Consider the following 19,503-nt stretch of genomic DNA (forward strand, 5'->3'; position numbering starts at 1 on the left):
TATCAACAGTGTTATTTCTCTATCATTTCAGTGACCACTAGCCATAACTTGTTCAGGCAGTTCCCAAGAATTCCTTCCTGAAGATCAATCCACACCTCTGTGTCCTGAGTGGTATGTGAATTCTTTTTATCTGTACTTACACTTTTGACATTCACTTATTTTCTTTCATCATCATCACCATCATCATTGGTTTAACTTCCACTTTGCCATGCTTCCATGAATCACACAGTATTTGTTAAGGTAGATTTCCTGTCACCAGATTGCTCTTTGTCACCAACACTTCCCTGTTCCCAGACAAAGTAATATTTCCTCGTAACCAGACATGTTTTCAAAGAAGATTGGAAATGAAGATTGAAAACCACTTGCATGGCTGTGACATACATTTACAATTATCATGCTTAATTACGGCAAGAAGGCAGTGGCACACATGCATGCATGCATACATACATACAGACAGACAGACAGAAAGCTGATTCGAAGACTACAGATCCATCACTGGAACTATAAAAATCCGTAAAACTTTCCAGAAGTTTATCATTTAAGCATATATGAGCATGTCTAGACATGCAACTATATGCATAAGAATATATACATAAAACAAAATGCACAAATCTGCCCATATACATACATACATACATACATACAAAAATATCCTGTTGATGTTGAAATTCCAATGAAGGAGCTTTGGATCTAGGTTAGAAACTGCCTCTTTTAATATTGGCAAGAAATCTTGAAATAATACTGAATGACATCCATCCATACATACTTGTGTGTGTATGTATATACAGGGCAAGATTCTTTCAGTTTCCATCTACCAAATCCACTCAGAGACACTTGCCCTTATGGTGTAATGCAGTGGGACTGAACCTGGAACCATGTGATTGAGAAGCAAACTTCTTACCACTCAACCATATCTGTCCCCTTTTTTATATTATTTCCTATCATGCAGCTATGCAAACAATAGTATCTTCAGCAATAGATTTCCAATGGACCAAATACCTATTTATTGCATTTACTGTGTTAAAAGTTATTCAGGATTGTCTGTGAAACGTGGGTGGAACAAATATTGTAAGGGACTTTATACAAGAGTATCAGTTTATTGTTTTGACGATGTTTGCATTTTTTGCTCAAATAAGTTGCCAAATGATATATCCATCTACCTATGTATGCTCGCTTGTGCATTGTGTGTGTTATCATCATCATCATTTAACATCCTCATTCAATGATGGCTTGAGTTGGATGGTTTGACAGAAGCTGGCAAGCGAGAAGGCAGCACCAAGCTTTACTGTTTGCTTTAGCATGGTTCCTTCAGCTGGATGCCCTTCTTAATGCCAACCATTTTGTATTGAGTGTACTGAATGCTTTCAACATGGTACCAACAGCAGTGGTCACCAAGTAACTTCCAAAACAAGACCCCCTCAACTGAGATGGGTTTTGAGGGAGGTGGCTTTATGCCAGGAGATGAGAGGTTAATGTATGAATAGAGGGACTGGAATAGATGTCTTGCAGTGGAGAATATACATGGCTACCTCAGTTGGAGAGAGCAAGGGGTAAGAGAATGTGTGTTTGTGTGTGTATGTAGAAAGAGAGAGAGAGAGAGAGAGAGAAATAAGATGAAGATATGACGGAGCATACTGTCACTTTACAGCGAGGTGTTCTTTAATGAAGCGGAACCGGGGTATAGAGTGAATGGGTGATTGAGTTCATGAAGTTGCAAAAGGAGAGTGGGAGATGGAGGTGAGGGAGGAATATAGTGAGTGGACACAAGTTAATGCTTAAGCCAGTATATAGTTTAGTCCCTCCACGTTCTGTGTTCAAATCTGTCCAGCATCCATCGATTTTGCTTTTTATTTCTTCTCTTGGAGTTTCTAAGCTGATGAAAATAGATCACCAATCATGTTTTGGGGTCGTCGGTTCCATTGACTGTACTCCTCCCTACCTTATAAATTATATAGCTTTTGTTGGAATGTATGATATTCCAATTAATATTGTTGTTGTTTCTAGCTGTTTTAATTAGCTCCTTTGATAACAGCAAGTCAACTATGATAATTATGTTACTGGCACAAAAATAGAGCAGTTCAATAAATAAATAAATAAATAAATAAAGCCAGAGTTGCTACTATTGCTGCTGTATCATTTGATACCTTACATGGATTACCTCCTTTCACTTCACCTCCTTTTACTTCACCTCCTTCATTCATCAATATTTTTCCGCATTTGTAACAATACTTTTTACACAGTGCTTTCTTTCCTTGCTAAAGTGAGGAGCCAGATGGACATACTACACTACTGCGGAGGTTGTGGTAATAGTGGTGGTGGTGCTAGTAGTGGCAGTTTAGCCCCAGGTCAGTCCTGATCCAGCAGACCTTTGATCAATAGTATTCCGTCTAGTTTTTTTCTTCTTAAGGACGGGATGTGATTTGAGAAAGATTTCGCTGCTATTTCGAGCGATCACATTAAAGTTCCCACCATGGACCATGGTAGTGACAGTAGTTTAAAAAATTTTTTTTTTTTAAATTAAACTGCAATTACTAGTGAATAATGTTGACCTCTATGCCGCCAATCTTTGATTAGGTACATTGAAAGCCCTCCACTTATCACCTGGCTATATTCTATCGAGATGTAAAGTACGGTCATCTCAAACTACATTACATTATACAGGGTGTCCACAAAGTCTGGGTACATGTGGATTAACACATCTTTAAGAAATTATTGTTTCTTATGTTTAATTGTTTATGTTATGATTTTATTTCCTCCATGTACCCTTACGGGGATTAACACATACTTTAAGAAATTATTATTTCTTATATTTAATTGTTTATGTTATGATTTTATTTACTCTATTTACCCAGACTTTGTGGACACCCTGTACATTAGATCGAAGGCTTTCCAATGTAATCTTTAGATACCATTCTTATTTTTTATTTATTTATTTTTTTATTTTAGAACAGTAGGTTTGATTTGAATGAAACATGTCTACAAGCACATCAAGCAACTAATTACATGGAGTTTCCCTTATTGGCTTGTGTTATTGTTATAATTAGCGATAGTTTATCCGTGGGTTGGCTCTGCTCAAGTAAACCTATCTTTTTTTTTTGTTACAGTCATTGGACTGTGGCCATGCTAGGGCATCGTCTTGAAGGGTTTTTAATCAAGCAAATTGACCCCAGTATTTACATTGGTACTTATTTTGCCAAACTGCTAGGTTATGGAGATGTAAACAAACAAACCAACACTGGTTGTCAAGTGGAGCTGGTGGGGTGATAAGCAGAAACACACACACACACACACACACACACACACACACATATATATATATAAACCTGGTGCAGTCTTTTGCCTAGCCAGCTCTTGTCAAACTGTCCAATTCGTGCCAGCATCAAAAGCAGATGTTAAATGATGATGATGATACATGTGCGTGTGTGTGTGTGTTTGTGTTTGGTGATGCAAACAGGAAAAATAGAACTCAAAATATGAATATATATATCTTGCAACACAAATTGATAACTGTCTGTATATCATCATCATCATACGTCTGTGTCCCATGCTGGTATGGGTGGGACAGTACCACAGAAGCTGGCCAGGCCAAAGCCTGCACCAGACCTTTGTGACTGTTTTGCAGGATTTTTACAGCTGAATGCCCTTCCTAACACCAACCACTCAGCAGAGTGGACTTAGTGCTTTTTATGTGGCAACAGCACAGGCGAGGTGAGTAGTGTTTTTTACATGACACAAGCATAGGTGAGGTCAGTTTTGGCAAGGTTTTTACATCTGGATGCCCTTCAGAACACCAACCACTTTACAGTGTGGACTGAGTACTTTTAAGTGGCACCTGCACTGACAGGGTCACCAAGTACTTGCAAGACAAAAACTTTTAAGAAGGGAGGAGGCATTGAGGGAGGTGATGATTGAAAAGGTTATAGTGAGACGGATACAGGTGTCTTGCTGTAGAGGAAGTACAAGGTTACCCAGCCGGAGAGAAAGATCAGGAATGAAGACAGAAACAAGTGTGCTACTGCAAAGAAAATACATGGTTGCCCAACCTGAGAGAAGTGCAAGAGAAAGAGAGAGTGGGAGACAGCAGGATGGAGATTCTTCTCACAAGACATTGGTTGGCTGAGAGCTATAGAAGACATTTGCCCAAGCTGTCGTGTAGTGTGACTGAACCCAATACCATGTGGTTGCAAAGCTAACTTCTTAATTACATAGGAAATGATCAAATCATTTTTCTTTTTTTCTGTTTTTTTTCAGAGGAAGTATATCTACGACTACCCTTTCTAATATGTTCTTGCTCATTAGACAGTAGGCTGTTAAACTGAAAGAGTTTGCTATTTTTTTGCAGGCACCTAACTACTGTTACTCTTGTTATTGGCCCCAAGTTAGCTCTGGACAAGTAGATCTATGATTAGAGGCTTTCCAACCGTGATCATCTCAATATTTTTCTAAACTACAGTATTCTGTGTGACCTACTTTTTAGACAGTAAGGTGTGATTTGAGGGAAATTCAGCTGTTGTGTCTAGCTGCATGACCAATTACATAAGCTCTCTCTCAGTGGTGGTTGTTATTGCTTAGCCCCAGTAAGTTTTTATTGGGAAGATCAAGCAAACATGTCATTTGTAACCATCACATCATTTTGTGTATCTGGGACTATATTGTCTGTGATTTGGTTGCTATCTACCACTTAGAGGCTTCTCTGGCTGTGAGTCTAAGTTGATGTTAGTGAAGATGTTGGTTGTTGTTACATCCCTAGGTCAGCCCTGAAAGAGCATTCTAGCTTGACCACCCCAGCTTTATAGAGAATATTGGATTGCATTATCAGTGCGTACGAAACAACAACATCTGTAACCAACATTACCAACAATTAATAGCTACATATGACAATGAGAGAGCTTTCAAGTAGTCACTCAACATGCTTGAGATAGCAGTAAAACTTGCCACAATTCACAGCTTTAAGTTTTGCTGCTATCTCTAGCATGTCGAGTGACTACTTAAAAGCTCTCTCATTGGCATATGTGGCTATTAATTGTTGGTAATGTTGGTTACAGTTGTTGTTGTTGTTGTTTAGTACCAGGTCAGCCTTGATTGATAAGACCTATGATTAAAAGTATTCCAACTATGGCCGTCCTTTGTTATCCTTTTTTTTTTCTTTAAAGAGTTAGGTGTAATCTGAGGGAGATGTGACTGCTATTTCTAAAAGTTCAACCATCTACATCAGAAGTTTCCTCATTAGCCTGTAAAAGACAGGTCTGCATAATAGGCGTAGCATGTCTTCATTTTTTTTTTTTTTTTTTTTTTGTGGTGAGGTGGAGTGGAGCGAGAGGCTTGGATGTCTTGTAGTCTTTGCATTCTGAGTTCAAATGCAAGGCGGTAAGCTGGCAGAAACATTAGCATGCCGGGCGAAATGCTTAGCAGTATTTCATCTGTCTTTACGCTCTGAGTTCAAATTCCACCGAGCTCGACTTTGCCTGTCATCCTTTCAGGGTCGATAAATTAAGTACCAGTTGCATACTGGGGTCGATCTAATCGACTGGCCCCCTCCCTATCAATTTCAGGCCTTGTGCCTAGAGTAGAAAAGATTCTGAGTTCAAATCCTGCCATGGCCTATTAGGGTGGTATACTTAATCCATCACCCTGGCACAGCTTTGGTGTCTTTAACAGTGTCCACTCTGTTGTAAACATCCAGGCCAGTCTCTGGCTCAAGGATGCCTTCCTCCCTCTCACCCACCATTCTTGTAACATTCCTGCAACAGGACATAGGGGTAGGCATGGCTGAGTGGTTGAGTAGTTTGATTTGCAGCCATGTGGTTTCAGGTTCAGTCCCATTGTGTGACACTTTGGACAAGTGTCTCCTACTAATGACGTAGGGTGACTAATGTTTTGTGAGTGAATTCGGTAGATAGAAACTGTGGAAGTCTGTCTTATGTATGTGTGCATGTCTTAGTGTTTATTCCTTCACTGCTTGGTTTATTTACCAACTTGTAATTAAGCTGTTCAATATACAGAATAAGTAACAGATGCCCCTGCATGGGAGCAGTCTGGTGACTGAAACAAGTAAAGGAGTCTTGTATGTTTGTGACCAATAGCCTTGCCATATGTATGGTTTCAAACAGGATTTGAAGGGGAGCAATCTTGAGTCCATTGGTTCACTGAACACTCATGCACACAGACAATTGTTGTCTTGCTTGTATGTCACAGGTTAGATATTGCATGTATGTTTTCTGCAACCTAATTTGAAGGTCTGTGTCAAAAGATAGACAGACAGACAGAGCCGTACTAGATTATTATCTGCCAATACCAACTCTGTATCAAGATTTGATAGGCCCCAATTGTGATTTTGAGGCCTAGATTGTCTTAAAAATCTACAATACCATGTATTATAATACACACTGTTGTATTATTATAATACATGATATCATAACAGAGCTGGCTAACTGGCGGAATCTGGACAAAACGCTTAGTGGCATTTCATCTGTCTTTACATTCTGAGTTCAAATTCCACTAAGGTTGACTTTGCCTTTCATCTCTTCAGGCTCACTAAAATAAGTATCAATTGAGCACTGAGCAACAACATGGTTTTAGGTTCGGTTTCCCTGTGTAGTACCTTAGGCAAGTAACTTCTTATTTCTTTATTGCCCACAAGGGGCTAAACATAGAGGGGACAAACAAGGACAGACAAAGGGATTAGGTCGGTTAGATCGACCCCAGTGCGTAACTGGTACTTAATTTATCGACCTCGAAAGGATGAAAGGCAAATTTGAACTCGGAACGTAACGGCAGACGAAATACTGCTAAGCATTTCGCCCGGCGTGCTAGCGTTTCTGCCAGCTCTCTGCCAGTAACTTCTGCTATAGCCATAGGTCAACCAATGCTTTGCGAGTAAATTTGGTTGATAGAAGCTATGTGGAAGCCTCTCACATAATGTGCTTGTATGTGTGTTTGTGTTTGTCCACCCCACTGCTTGATTGGCAAAAAGAGTTGGATAGATTTAAGTACCAGACTTTAAAAAAAAAGTAAGTCCTAGGTTGATTTGTTTGACTAAAGCCTTCAAGGGTTGCAGCCATGAAGTATTGCTGCAGTCATTGGTAAAGTAAAAGATACAAGTAAAAGATAAAAACTAAGTGGATGGGGGCATTTTCATAGCTTATTACTCATCATGTATTTTATACATTCTCAGTTTTCATTTAGATTTTAATCAAACAAAAAGGCATGTTTGTGGAGTTTTACAGTATGCTTGTGATTAACCTGCAAGTCATTCCTGACAGAGAAGTTCTGTCATCAAAAGGTGTTCCTGTCATGACCATCCCACTTGGTTTTCAAGATTTGTGTATACATAAGACTACATTATCCGATGTGCATTCAGATTACTCTCTCAAATGTAATGATTATTTATTCACATTGTTTTAAATTATCCATTATCTAATAGCTTTGAGATTTAGATGATGTGATTGTTTATTTTTAAAATGACATTGCAAGGTAGGTGAGAGAGGCCGGATCTGGCCATTTTGAAGATAAAACAAGTAGAAAAATTTTGGCCAGATATGGCTGGCTTAAATGCTAAATGGTTGAGACAGTAGCCGATGATTTCAAGGAGATTTAACTGCTGTTTCTATCAGGTTGAGAATGACCATGAAAAGCAGAGGTTCTCAAACATTTTGGGCCACCACCTCACTCATGGCCACATAATACCCTCAGTGACCCCACCCCTAATTTTATGTATAAATAAATATTTTATATTTTTCTAATTTATATATACTATGAATCATTTGATATTTAATATAATATTATATAATTTGTGTACAATATTATACTAAATTCATAGCATCCCCCAATTCACTGCCTTCTTTCCAATACCTCATTTTTCTCTCCCCCACCCCTAGTCACCAGTGCCCACCTGGACTGTCTTAATGCCCACTAGTGGGGGAGGGCAGTAGCACCCACTTTGAGAACCTATGATGTAAATTGTCACAAGTAATTAGATTTGTTGATTGGACATAGATTAAGGGTTTGTTAATTTTGTCTGCTATTAGTGGTTCAGTCAGCAGGTCCTTCAGTGACAGACGGAAGGTGGTTGCTATGCTAGTTAACTCTCATACTGAAATAAAATCCTGGAATGTTCAACTAATAATTGAATGTAGACCAGTAGAACTGTCTAATCTAGATGCCAATACCATGCTGACCTATATGAGGAGTTGTATGTGACTCAGATACACCAGTTGTTCCTCACTAATTTTCTACTAAACTAACATGAATATCTGTTAAATAGCCACCTGTATCCATTACCATTTAAGTGCTCTCTCTCATTGTTGTTGGCACTCCGTCGCTTACGACGTCGAGGGTTCCAGTTGATCCGATCAACGGAACAGCCTGCTCGTGAAATTAACGTGCAAGTGGCTGAGCACTCCACAGACACGTGTACCCTTAACGTAGTTCTCGGGGATATTTAGCGTGACACAGTGTGACAAGGATGACCCTTTGAATTACAGGCACAACAGAAACAGAAAGTAAGAGTGAGAGAAAGTTGTGGTGAAAGAGTACAGCAGGGTTTGTCACCATCCCCTGCCGGAGCCTCGTGGAGCTTTAGGTGTTTTCGCTCAATAAACACTCACAACGTCCGGTCTGGGAATCGAAACCGCGATCCTATGACCGCGAGTCCGCTGCCCTAACCACTAGGCCATTGAGCCCCCACTGTCTCTCATATATACACATATGTAATCATGCTTACAAGCTACTTCTGCTTTTTGACCTTTTTATAACTATATTTCTGATGAACCATCTGCCTTTGTTTTAATTTTGGAACATAAATGAAATTTGAAAGGTTTTAATTTATATTACTGGAAGACATGATGTTTGTATCTTAAAACCAAGGCTTAGTCACAAACATGTTGGTATCCAATTCTTAAAAATTCACAAACATTGGCTGCTTGTAATGTGCTTGGCATTAACTTTTACAATATGAATCTGCATGAGATAACCCTCTGGTTCTACAATACAGAACCTTGTTTTAAATTTTAAATCGTTCATGTGTAAGAATATTTTGTTATATTGTAAGCACTAGCTTAATAATGGACCGTTAAAAAAAAAATGGCATCAATTTAAATCAGTAATTTCCAAGCCGGGCACCACAGAATTTTGGAAAAGAAAAAGTTTCTTATACCAAAACTTATTGAAAACCACTTCTAGCCACTCTCAACAGGCATTCTCAACACAACACTTTGCTGTTGGTTTCAAGCCAGAGTTTTAGTAGTAAAGCAAACTGAGCACGCATAGTCTATACCTATTACATTACATCAGTTGACAACAACAACTTGTATATATTCTCTCTCTTTCTTTGTTTCTCTCTCTCTCTCTCTCTTTCTATATATATATATATATATATATATATATATATAATGTTTAATTAATTAGGAAAAAGCATATTTATTGTATTGTTTTAGTTAAGCATATGTGGATCCTTGTCCTCCCAAGGTTTGAAAGCGCTGCTGTAGAGTGTGCTACAAGCTTAAAAAAATGGCCTCAACAAGTATTAATTTTTCTTTTTCCCTTTTTTTTTTTTCATTTAGCATGTGACTGTTATTGATTTCTTTATATAGGCCGGAGATTAATATTGATTTTTTTTAATAGGTATATCTATAGATTTTATAGAAGAATGAGATACTGTGACATTTATGCATTAGGCAAGGGGAACATTAGGGATGTAATTAGCCCATGAGATTTTTGATTATTCAGATTATTAAATTCATTTTTGGTGCTTTTGTTTTTCTTTACTTTGGTTTGATTGTTGTCCTTTTTGAATATAAAGAATTCTTATTAGTTCTTAACTTTCAGAACAGAATAATTTTCGGAACTTGCAGTGAGTTCTGAAAATCATTCACAAATCTCATCTCTGATATCTCAATAGGTAATTGAAGCAATTACCTTTTTAGGTGTTTGGAGATGATAATAGAGGCAATGGTTGTTTCTCATTAGCACAGGACAATAAATTTAGAAGGAAGAGTACAATTGATTAAATCAATTTTGGTATTGCACGTGTGACTGATATTTATTTTATTTGACTTCATAAAGGCTTTAAAAACTAGTAAATTAGCAGAATCATTAGCGCATTGGACAAAATACCTTTGAATATTTGTTGCAGTTTTTCATTGAGATCTGATTTCAAATCCTACTGAGGTTTAACTTTCATCTTTCCAGTGTCAATAAAATAAAGTCCCAGTCAAAGGCAGTAGGTTAGTGTTGGACAAAATACTTTGTAATGTTTCTTCCAGTTATCTATGTTCTGAGGGCTCGGGCAAATGTGTTAAAATTGTTTGGAAACAACAAAAATGAGGCATCTTTAGAATTGTCTCATGGAATCTCCATGACAAGCACTTACTGTAAAAACCCATGTAATTTGTGCAGGGGATTTTTCAGGATAAAATTTGTTAAAAGAAGCTTCTCATGTAAAATTCGCACCCAAAAGTTTTCAGAATTGTCGATATGGCCAGGGGAAAAAGGTTTCCAATTTAGTTGTATTTAGCATAATTTCACATATGATTAGATTTTATTAAATTTTCATTAAATAAAAATAATTTCTGTTTAACATGTATCACATTAAAAGCTATTAAATTACAAAGTGTTCGTGCTGTTTATAATACTTTATTTTACATTTCTTGCCCACAAGAGATTATGTCCGATCTTTAGCATATTGCTGTATGTCTTCTCAAATCACGATCACAGGAAAAGTTGATAAGAATTATCAACAAAAATAAAACTGATAAATATGCACAGGTGTTGCAAATTTTCTGTAAAAACCTAATCTGACATTAAATGAGTCAACTTCTGCAATGAATGTTTACGTTTTGTACGTCTTTTTTCAACAAAAAAAAATTTCTAAAAAAATTCTGGAAACGATCTACTCCTGTAACTTCCACACCCCTAAAGTTTATTTTTGTGGGGAAAAAATGCATAAATTACATGGGTTTTTACAGTATTACCCACCAGATTCAGTTAACAACTTGAGGGTCAAGAAAGGAATAGGTCTGAATGGTAAATTTAACTCCTGTAGAATTTTAATTCACAACACAGGCAGAGAAAACTAGATATTGCAAAGCATTCAGTTAGTACTCCTACTAATTGGGTCACATTACTATTACTTCACCTGATTCTACTTAGATTAGGTACAAAGTAAATAGTGAATGGAGTACCAGCCATTCAAGTCAGTATAAGCTTAACCCTTTAGCATTCAGATTATTCTTTCAAATGTAATGCTTATTTATTCAAATTGTTTTGAATCATACATTATCTCATAGCTTTGAGATTTCCATGATATGAGAGTTTGTTTTTAGAATGACATTGTGGGGTAAGTGTGAGAGGCCAGATCTGGCCAGTTTGAACATGAAACACGTAGAATATTTGAGCTAGATATGGCTGGTTTTAATGCTAAAGCGCTAAGCTGATGATGATGAAGCACTTTTTCCACAAGTGATGAATAAAATTCACTGCAGAATATTTCACATATGTATATACAGTAATCCCTCGCCTACCACAGTTCACCTATCGTGGTTTATTATTTAAGCTTATGTCGATTCCTCTGTGGTGTTGTTTTGCATTTATAATAATATATATATATATATATATACACAAATTATAAAAATAATTTTTTAAATATACAGTACAGTACTGTTTCTACTTCAGATTTTCACCTGTCGCTGGAGTTTTGGAAAGTAACACCTGCGATAGTTGAGAGATTACTGTATCTTGTCTTATTGGTTTCAGTCATTAGACTGCAGCCATGCTGGGGCACTGCCTTGAAGAATTTTTAGATGACTGACGTAAACACACCAATGCCAGTTGTCAAGTGGTACTGAGGGACAAACACAGGCAAAGGTACACATACACACACACACACACACACACACACACACACGATGATCTTCCTTCATTTGCCATCTATCAAATCCAAAGCATAAAATTTTGATTGGCCTGAGACTATAGTAGAAGATACTCACCCATGATGCCTTGTAGTGACACTGAACTCAGAACTATGTGGTTGGGAAGCAAGCTTCTTACCACACAGCCATGCCTGCACTTTTTTTTTTTTTTTTTTAATTGTCTACAATGATATAGTTGATTAAATTAAACTTGGTATTGACTGATGTTAAATGTTATTTTATCTTATCATTACCCTGGGAAGATGAAAGATAAAAGTCAACCTAGATATAATTTAAATTCAGAACATCCAAAAGCCATTGGCAAATGCTGCAATTTTCTTTTCTTTCCAAGTGCTGACTGTTTTGCCACTCTTAAATATAATAATTAAGTCTTTAATATTCAGATTAATCTGTCAAATGTTGTTGGCACTCCGTCGCTTACGACGTTGAGGGTTCCAGTTGATCCGATCAACGGAACAGCCTGCTCGTGAAATTAACGTGCAAGTGGCTGAGCACTCCACAGACATGTGTACCCTTAACGTAGTTCTCGGGGATATTCAGCGTGACACAGTGTGACAAGTCTGACCCTTTGAAAGACAGGTACAACAGAAAGAGGAAGAAAAGAGTGAGAGAAAGTTGTGATGAAAGAGTACAGCAGGGTTTGCCACCACCCCTGCCGGAGCCTCCTGGAACTTTTAGGTGTTTTCGCTCAATAAACACTCACAACGCCCGGTCTGGGAATCGAAACCGCGATCCTATGACCGCGAGTACGCTGCCCTAACCACTGGGCCATTGCGCCTCCACTTCTCAAATGTAATACTTATTTATTCACATTGCTTTGAATGAATCATTCATTATGTCAGAGCCACCAGATTTTAATGATGTGCAGTTATGTTTAGAATGATATTAAAGGGTAGGTGTGAGAAGCCAGAGCTGGCCAGCTTGGATATAAACAGGAAGAGTATTTGGGCTGAATATGGTCAGTTTCAAAATGATTGCTAAAGACACGGTGATACAGTTAAAAATTGATGAAATAAATGATTTGTGAAATTTCTACCATAAAATGCTGTAGTCATGGATAAGGTTGACTACACTGACAAAACAGGTGGGGCTCTGATAATTTTCATGCATGGGCTTAGAATCTTAGATAGACAAAAAAAAGTGAAAATAGCAACATAATGGCAGCAGCATTCATAGCTTACTCCAAGAGAATTTGAGATGCCAGTCCCAACTGGTTAATCAAACTGACTGTATCGCTGACAGAAGTTTTGTTCTCTCCTTTTCTTTTTGGAACATCATCCCATCAATGACAATCGCATGCTTCTTCTTCACACACACACACACACGCACGCACGCACGCATGCATATATACTACATATACCTAGACACAATCATGTTCAAGAATATTCACTAATATTGGCAGCTGCAGTAGTAAAGTTCAATGCTTTCAGGCGTTTTCTATTTTTTCTTTTTTTAAATTTATTTAAGAAACTGCTGTAGTCTTTCTCACCACCACCACCACCACCTTCTTCCAGTTACCACTACCACTATCACCAGTTGTATTGTGTTGGTTCTGCACATGTTACTGATCCATTACTTGGTTCTTACTACTACTACTACTACTACTACTACTACTACTACTACTACTGCAGCAGCTGCTGCTGTTATTGTTGTTGTTATTGATATTATTATTGTTCTTGTCATTCTCTCTCATCTCTTCCTCCCTCCCCACACACCACGTCATTACACACTTCCCCGTTTACACTTTCCTCACCATTTCTGCTGATTTTAATCAATAACCATCAGCAATGAACTCTAAAAGAACGGGAAAGAAAGGAAACAATTCTTTCTACAATGCCCTGCTCTCCTCTGATACCAGCTTCTTTTTTTTTTAATTTACTCACTTTAACTCTTTCTCTTCCTTCCTCCCCCCCCCCCACACACACACAGTCAAGGTTTATATATAGCTCAATTTCAGTATCTTTCTGTACTGAAAGGGATCATCATCATTGTTTAACGTTTGTTTTCCATACTGGCATGGGTTTGATGGCTTGACAAGAACTGACCAGCTGGGGAGCTGTCCAGGCTCCACTTTTCTGTTGTGACACAGTTGGATGCTTTTTCTAATGCTGGGTGCTTTTTACGTGCCACCTGCATGGATGCATTCACGCAGCACCACCAACATGAGTGTACTTTATGTGGCACTGGCACCTGTAAAGGGCACACCTGTATGTATGGCTGACTGTGATTTTACTTAACTTGATGCACCTTCACAAATACAGCAAATTGCCACACACACACATTTATAATCTCAAAAGATTGGAAAAAATTTGGGTATTATTTATTCACCATTACATGTCTTTCATTTGTTAATATGAGTTACAAAATTGTACATGTTGGAGAAACAGGAGTGGCTGTGTGGTAAGTAGCTTGCTTACCAACCACATGGTTCCAAGTTCAGTCCCACTGCATGGCACCTTGGGCAAGTGTCTTCTACTATAGCCTTGGGCCGACCAAAGCCTTGTGAGTGGATTTGGTAGACGGAAACTGGAAGAAGCCCGTTGTATATATATGTATGTGTGTTTGTGTGTCTGTGTTTGTCCCCCATCATTGCTTGACAACCGATGCTGGTGTGTTTACGTCCCCGTAACTTAGTGGTTCGGCAAAAAGAGACCGATAGAATAAGTACTAGGCTTACAAAGAATAAGTCCTGGGGTCGATTTTCTCGACTAAAGGTGGTGCTCCAGCATGGCCGCAGTCAAATGACTGAAACAAGTAAAAGAGTAAAGAGTAAATTGTACATGCTGGAGAAAAACAGCACCATGACGCAATTCACTTTGCCAGAAATTTGGAAACGACATGCTGTACTGCTTGACATTTACACCAGAAGCTCCTATATGAACACATGGTGAACACACAGAAATAACCATTGGCTTGCCGTGTCCCCAAAACATGTACTGAGTGTGATAAAAATCAAACAACCAGTCAACATCATGGTGTTTGAAGTGATCACTAGTGATGGTGACATTATGCCTCCATTCATCTTCCCACACGGCTTCATACTCAACACGAATGCCTACATCAAGTGCCTGGAGGAGGTAGTGCTGCCCTGCATATATCTTATGTGGGCTAAAGTCCTGATATAGTTGGCATCCCAAGAAAAAGACACAAACATATCAAATAACAGAATGGTAGCGGAAGTGGCTATTAATTGGTAAAAATAAAGAAAAGAAAATAAACAGAAAGAGAGGTAGATAGTAATTTCCAGAAATATTCCAGCAGTGGCAGGAATGCTGGCAGAAGTGTGTAGACTCCCAAGGTGAATACTTTGAAGGAAACTAAATCAAAATGGTGAGTTTTTAATATTACTTGTTTTCTGCCCAAAGGTCGGATACTTTTTTACTACACCTCGTGTGTGTGTGCCTGTATGTATGTATGTATGTACATATATATATATATATATATATATATATATATATATATACATACATACACATACACACAGCCAGGTAACCTTGTACTTCATCTACAGCAAGACACCTGTATCCGTCTCACTATAACCTTTTCATCATCACCTCCCTCAATTCCTCCTCCCCTCTTAAAAGTTTTGTCTTGCAAGTACTTGGTGACCTTGTCAGTGCAGGTGCCACTAAAAAGCACCCTGTCCACTCTGCTGAGTGGTTGGTGTTCGGAAGGGCATCCAGCTGTAAAAACCTTGCCAAAACTGACCTTGCCTGTCCTTGTGCCACATACAGAGTACTAAGTCCACTGCAACACCAGCATCAGCCATGGTTGCAATCTCACTTTACTTGCCAGGTCTTCTCAGTTACAGCATATCTCCAAAGGTCTACATCTCTTGTCATTGCCTCTGTGAGACTCAACGTTTGAAGATCATGCTTCACCACTTCATCCCATGTCTTCCTGGACCTACCTCTTTCACAGGTTCCTTCTGCTGTTAGGGTGTGACACTTCTCCACACAGCTGTCCTCATTCATATGCAACACATGACCAGACCAGTACAGTCATCTCTCTTGCACACCACATCTGATGCTTCTTATGTTCAAATTTTCTCTCAGAGTGCTTGCACATCTAGCAGATCATACTAGCTTCATTTCTTTCAAGCCTGTGCATGTCTTCAGCAATCATGGCCCATGTTTCACTGCAGTGTAGCATTGCAGTTAGCACACATTCATCATACAGTCTACCTTTAACTCTGAGCGAGAGGCCCTTTGTTGCCAGCAGAAGTAGGAGCTTTCTGAACTTTACCCAGGCTATTCTTATTCTAGCAGCTACACTCTCAGAGCATCCACCCCCGTAACATACTTGATTGCTGAGGGATGGGAAGGAATGGGAAGGTGGGGTAGGAGTGCGTAAGTGTGAGATGGGCTTATGAGGGAGTGATGAACAAAATACCTATGTTTCCAAAGGGGAATTATCCACACCCCAAAGAATTCCTCTCAACACATGGCTATGATGTTCCCTCACTACTTCTGCTCATGATCAGATATGCACTTATCATCAGCCACTAAGGGACATGCTCAATCGGTTATGGTCAAACAACTAACAAGCAAATGTGTGGTATTGAGCAGAATATTTGCTGTAGCCCACCTTTTATACCAAGACAAAACAATGTACATGGTAACACTTCCAGTCAGTTAAGATCAGGTGCCATGAAAGCCACTGCTTGGTACTGCATCAAGGCATTTATTATTATTATCATTATTATTTGTTAGCACACTGGACGAAATGCTTAGCAGTATTTTGTCCATCTTCACATTCAAATTCCACTGAGGCCAACTTTGCCTTTCACCTTTTCAGGGTCAATAAAATAAGTATCAGTTGCACACTGGGGTCGATGTAATTTACTTACAACCAAAATTACTGGCTTTGTGCCAAAATTTGAAACTATTATTATTATTATTTTATTTACCTGCATGCTTGTTACAATCACTTGCCGAGACACACCCAGTGTCCTAGGGTAAGTGAAGGATGAGAGATGTTACAGTATGACTGAAAGCTTGGAGAGGGGAAGTCGCAGGGACAGTAGTGAAATATCTTCATGTAATACAACTCAGACATTCTATGGACAGTACTTGTCAGTACAATCTTTTGGATTTCTTTGAGACATGGTTCTCCTGGGATATTTAGATGTTTTTGACATCCCTTATCATACCTGGGGAACCCACAATACCAGGATACCACATCTTTTGTATTTCAATTTTCAGGTCTTTATAGTTACGTAATTTGTCAAATTCCTTTACAGATATATTTTGGTCAGTGGGAACACTTACATCTATTAGTCTACAAGTATTTTCTTCCCTGTTTTTAATGACTATCTACGGTCGATTAGCCTGGATTGTTCTGTCAGTGTTGACTAGAAAATCCCAGAGGATTGTGACACTTTTACCTTCAAAAACTGGCCCGGGGTGATGTTCATACCAGTAAGCAGGAGTGTTGATTTTTGTAGTTTTGCATATTTTCCAATGTAAATACTGTCCTACCCTATTGTGGCAATCTTTGTTTTTGTTTGGCGTCAGCACAGGACATTCTAGCTCTTCGTTGTTTCTAGCAAGCAGCTTCAGATTGTCCATATAAAATAAATGGTTTACAATAATATTATACACTTTGAACCCATACCTGGTGATACTCAGTTTGTTTGAGAGTGGGATCAGTGCTATGCAAAAGGGTAATGGGAAGAGGGAGTCACCTTGAAAGATGCCTTGTTTGATGTTGCTTTTAGGTTGGCTCATCCCATTACTATGGTGTAGAAGGAGACGTGTATTCCACTTGGTCATGCTACCTTGTAGGAATTTGGAGACAACTGGAGAGATCTTATATATCTCGAGGGCCTTGAGTATCCAATTATGTGTGACTCTATTAAACGCTTTCCTGTAGTCTATCCTTACTTAGACTGTAGTCTATCCTTACTTAGACTGTAGTCTATCCATACAGTATGGATAGACTGTAGTCTATCCATACTCAGGTTCTTCTTTTTACTCAGGCAATTCTCTTATGTCCATAAGAATTCCTTTTTACAGCTTTTTTGAGCTTGTGGAAGGATAGAGTTCTGTTCAAGGAAAGTGTACATTCTTTCAGTTAGTATCAATATGGGTATCTTGTGGGTAGTGTTAAGACCAGTTATTGGTCAGTAGTTCTTCAGATTTTTCGTGCCTTCAGTTTTTGGTAGAAGATGTATTGTTCCTTCAATTATTATTAAGGCAGTGAGCTGACAGAATCGTTAGCACATTTGACAAAATGCTTAGCGTTATTTCACCTGTCACTACATTCTGAGTTCAAATTCCACCAAGATCGACATTGCCTTTCATCCTTTCAGGGGTCAATAAAATAAGTACTATTTTGGACACTGGGGTTATCAACCCTTTTGGCAAAAATTTGAAATAATATTAATAATAATAATAATAATAATTATTATTATTATCTGATGCTAACATCTTTAGAATCACCTTTTAATAATAACCCAAATTATTGATTACTCCTTCAACACCACCACCTCTCATTCCATTGTTCAGTGAACTCCAAAGGATTCTGGTGATTGATTATGATTGGTGGATTTCTTGTGCTATTGTCAGTGTGTGTGAGAGAGTGCATATGCATGTCGTACAGCCTTGAATGCAATATATATGTGTGCATGTTAGTGTATAGTGTATTGGTGTTGATATGTGTTTATTTACATGTATGTCTTTGTGTGCATTAGTGTGCAAGTGAATAACATTGCAAACCAGTGCAGCAGTAGAATTTGAACTCTGCAGCACCCCCCTAATTCCCCCTTAATTACAGTGCTTCTATATATTCAACTTGCTATCATTTTGGTGAACTTTTCTTGTCATGACTATTTGTAAACCACTCCAACAAAAGTCTGTTAATTTAAAAAAAAAAAGAAAAGAAAAACTGAGCTAAGAGAGATAGCTCAAGTGGATCAGTAACATGAATTTAGAAGAAAATCACAAACAAGGTGATACACTGAATGGTAGAAGTAAAAATAAATAAAACAAATTGTTAAATTGAGAAATCTGCATTTTGGTTGAAAGAAGAAAGTAAAAATAAAACAGTAAGTATGAATGCTTCTCAAAGCCAAGGGGAGATAATTCCAATAAAGAACTAGTTTTTCATATTGAATTTCATGCTTGGTGGGAAATGTGACCATTGTAAAGAAAGTTTCTGCAATGCAACAAATGGCAGTAGGCTCCTCAACTGGGTTGCCACATACTGTGGCACCTTCTCCAGTAGCAACATGGTGTGGTCAGCTACCATCCCAGGCTCCGCTACTCGTCAGGCTGAGAAAAAAAGAAAAACAACTGTTAAGGTATTGGTCACTCTCTGACAGGTTTTTGGTTGAGCCTGTGGTAGTTGAGACCTCTGGCGTTCTTGGCCCCACCAGACCATATCTCTGTTCTCTGCTATCAGGGTGGAGATGGCTGTCTGCAAGTGCGAGGTCTATAAGTCAGAATGGTTGTTACAGCACATCTCCCTCGCTAACCTCCAGGACAAGCTTCCTTTTTTCCATTCCTCTCTTTCTACCTCTCCTCCATTTCCCCTGTCCATCTTTTTCTAACTCTTTTCCTCTAACCCTCTACCA

The 19,503-nt window shown here is 38.4% G+C and overlaps 1 protein-coding gene across 1 annotated transcript in view; it reads left to right on the top strand.

Moving 5' to 3' along the window:
• The window catches only part of LOC106879415 (neuroglian), a 142,010-nt gene that overhangs the window by 64,099 nt on the left and 58,408 nt on the right, over nt 1-19,503 (top strand). Inside the window, exon 2 of the mRNA XM_014928971.2 lies at nt 32-111. The gene's annotated coding sequence lies outside the window, so the exon portion shown is untranslated. The remainder of the gene's footprint in view (nt 1-31; nt 112-19,503) is intronic.

The sequence above is a fragment of the Octopus bimaculoides genome, chromosome 4 (genome assembly GCF_001194135.2).
Source record: "Octopus bimaculoides isolate UCB-OBI-ISO-001 chromosome 4, ASM119413v2, whole genome shotgun sequence".
Taxonomy (NCBI): Eukaryota; Metazoa; Mollusca; class Cephalopoda; order Octopoda; family Octopodidae; genus Octopus; species Octopus bimaculoides.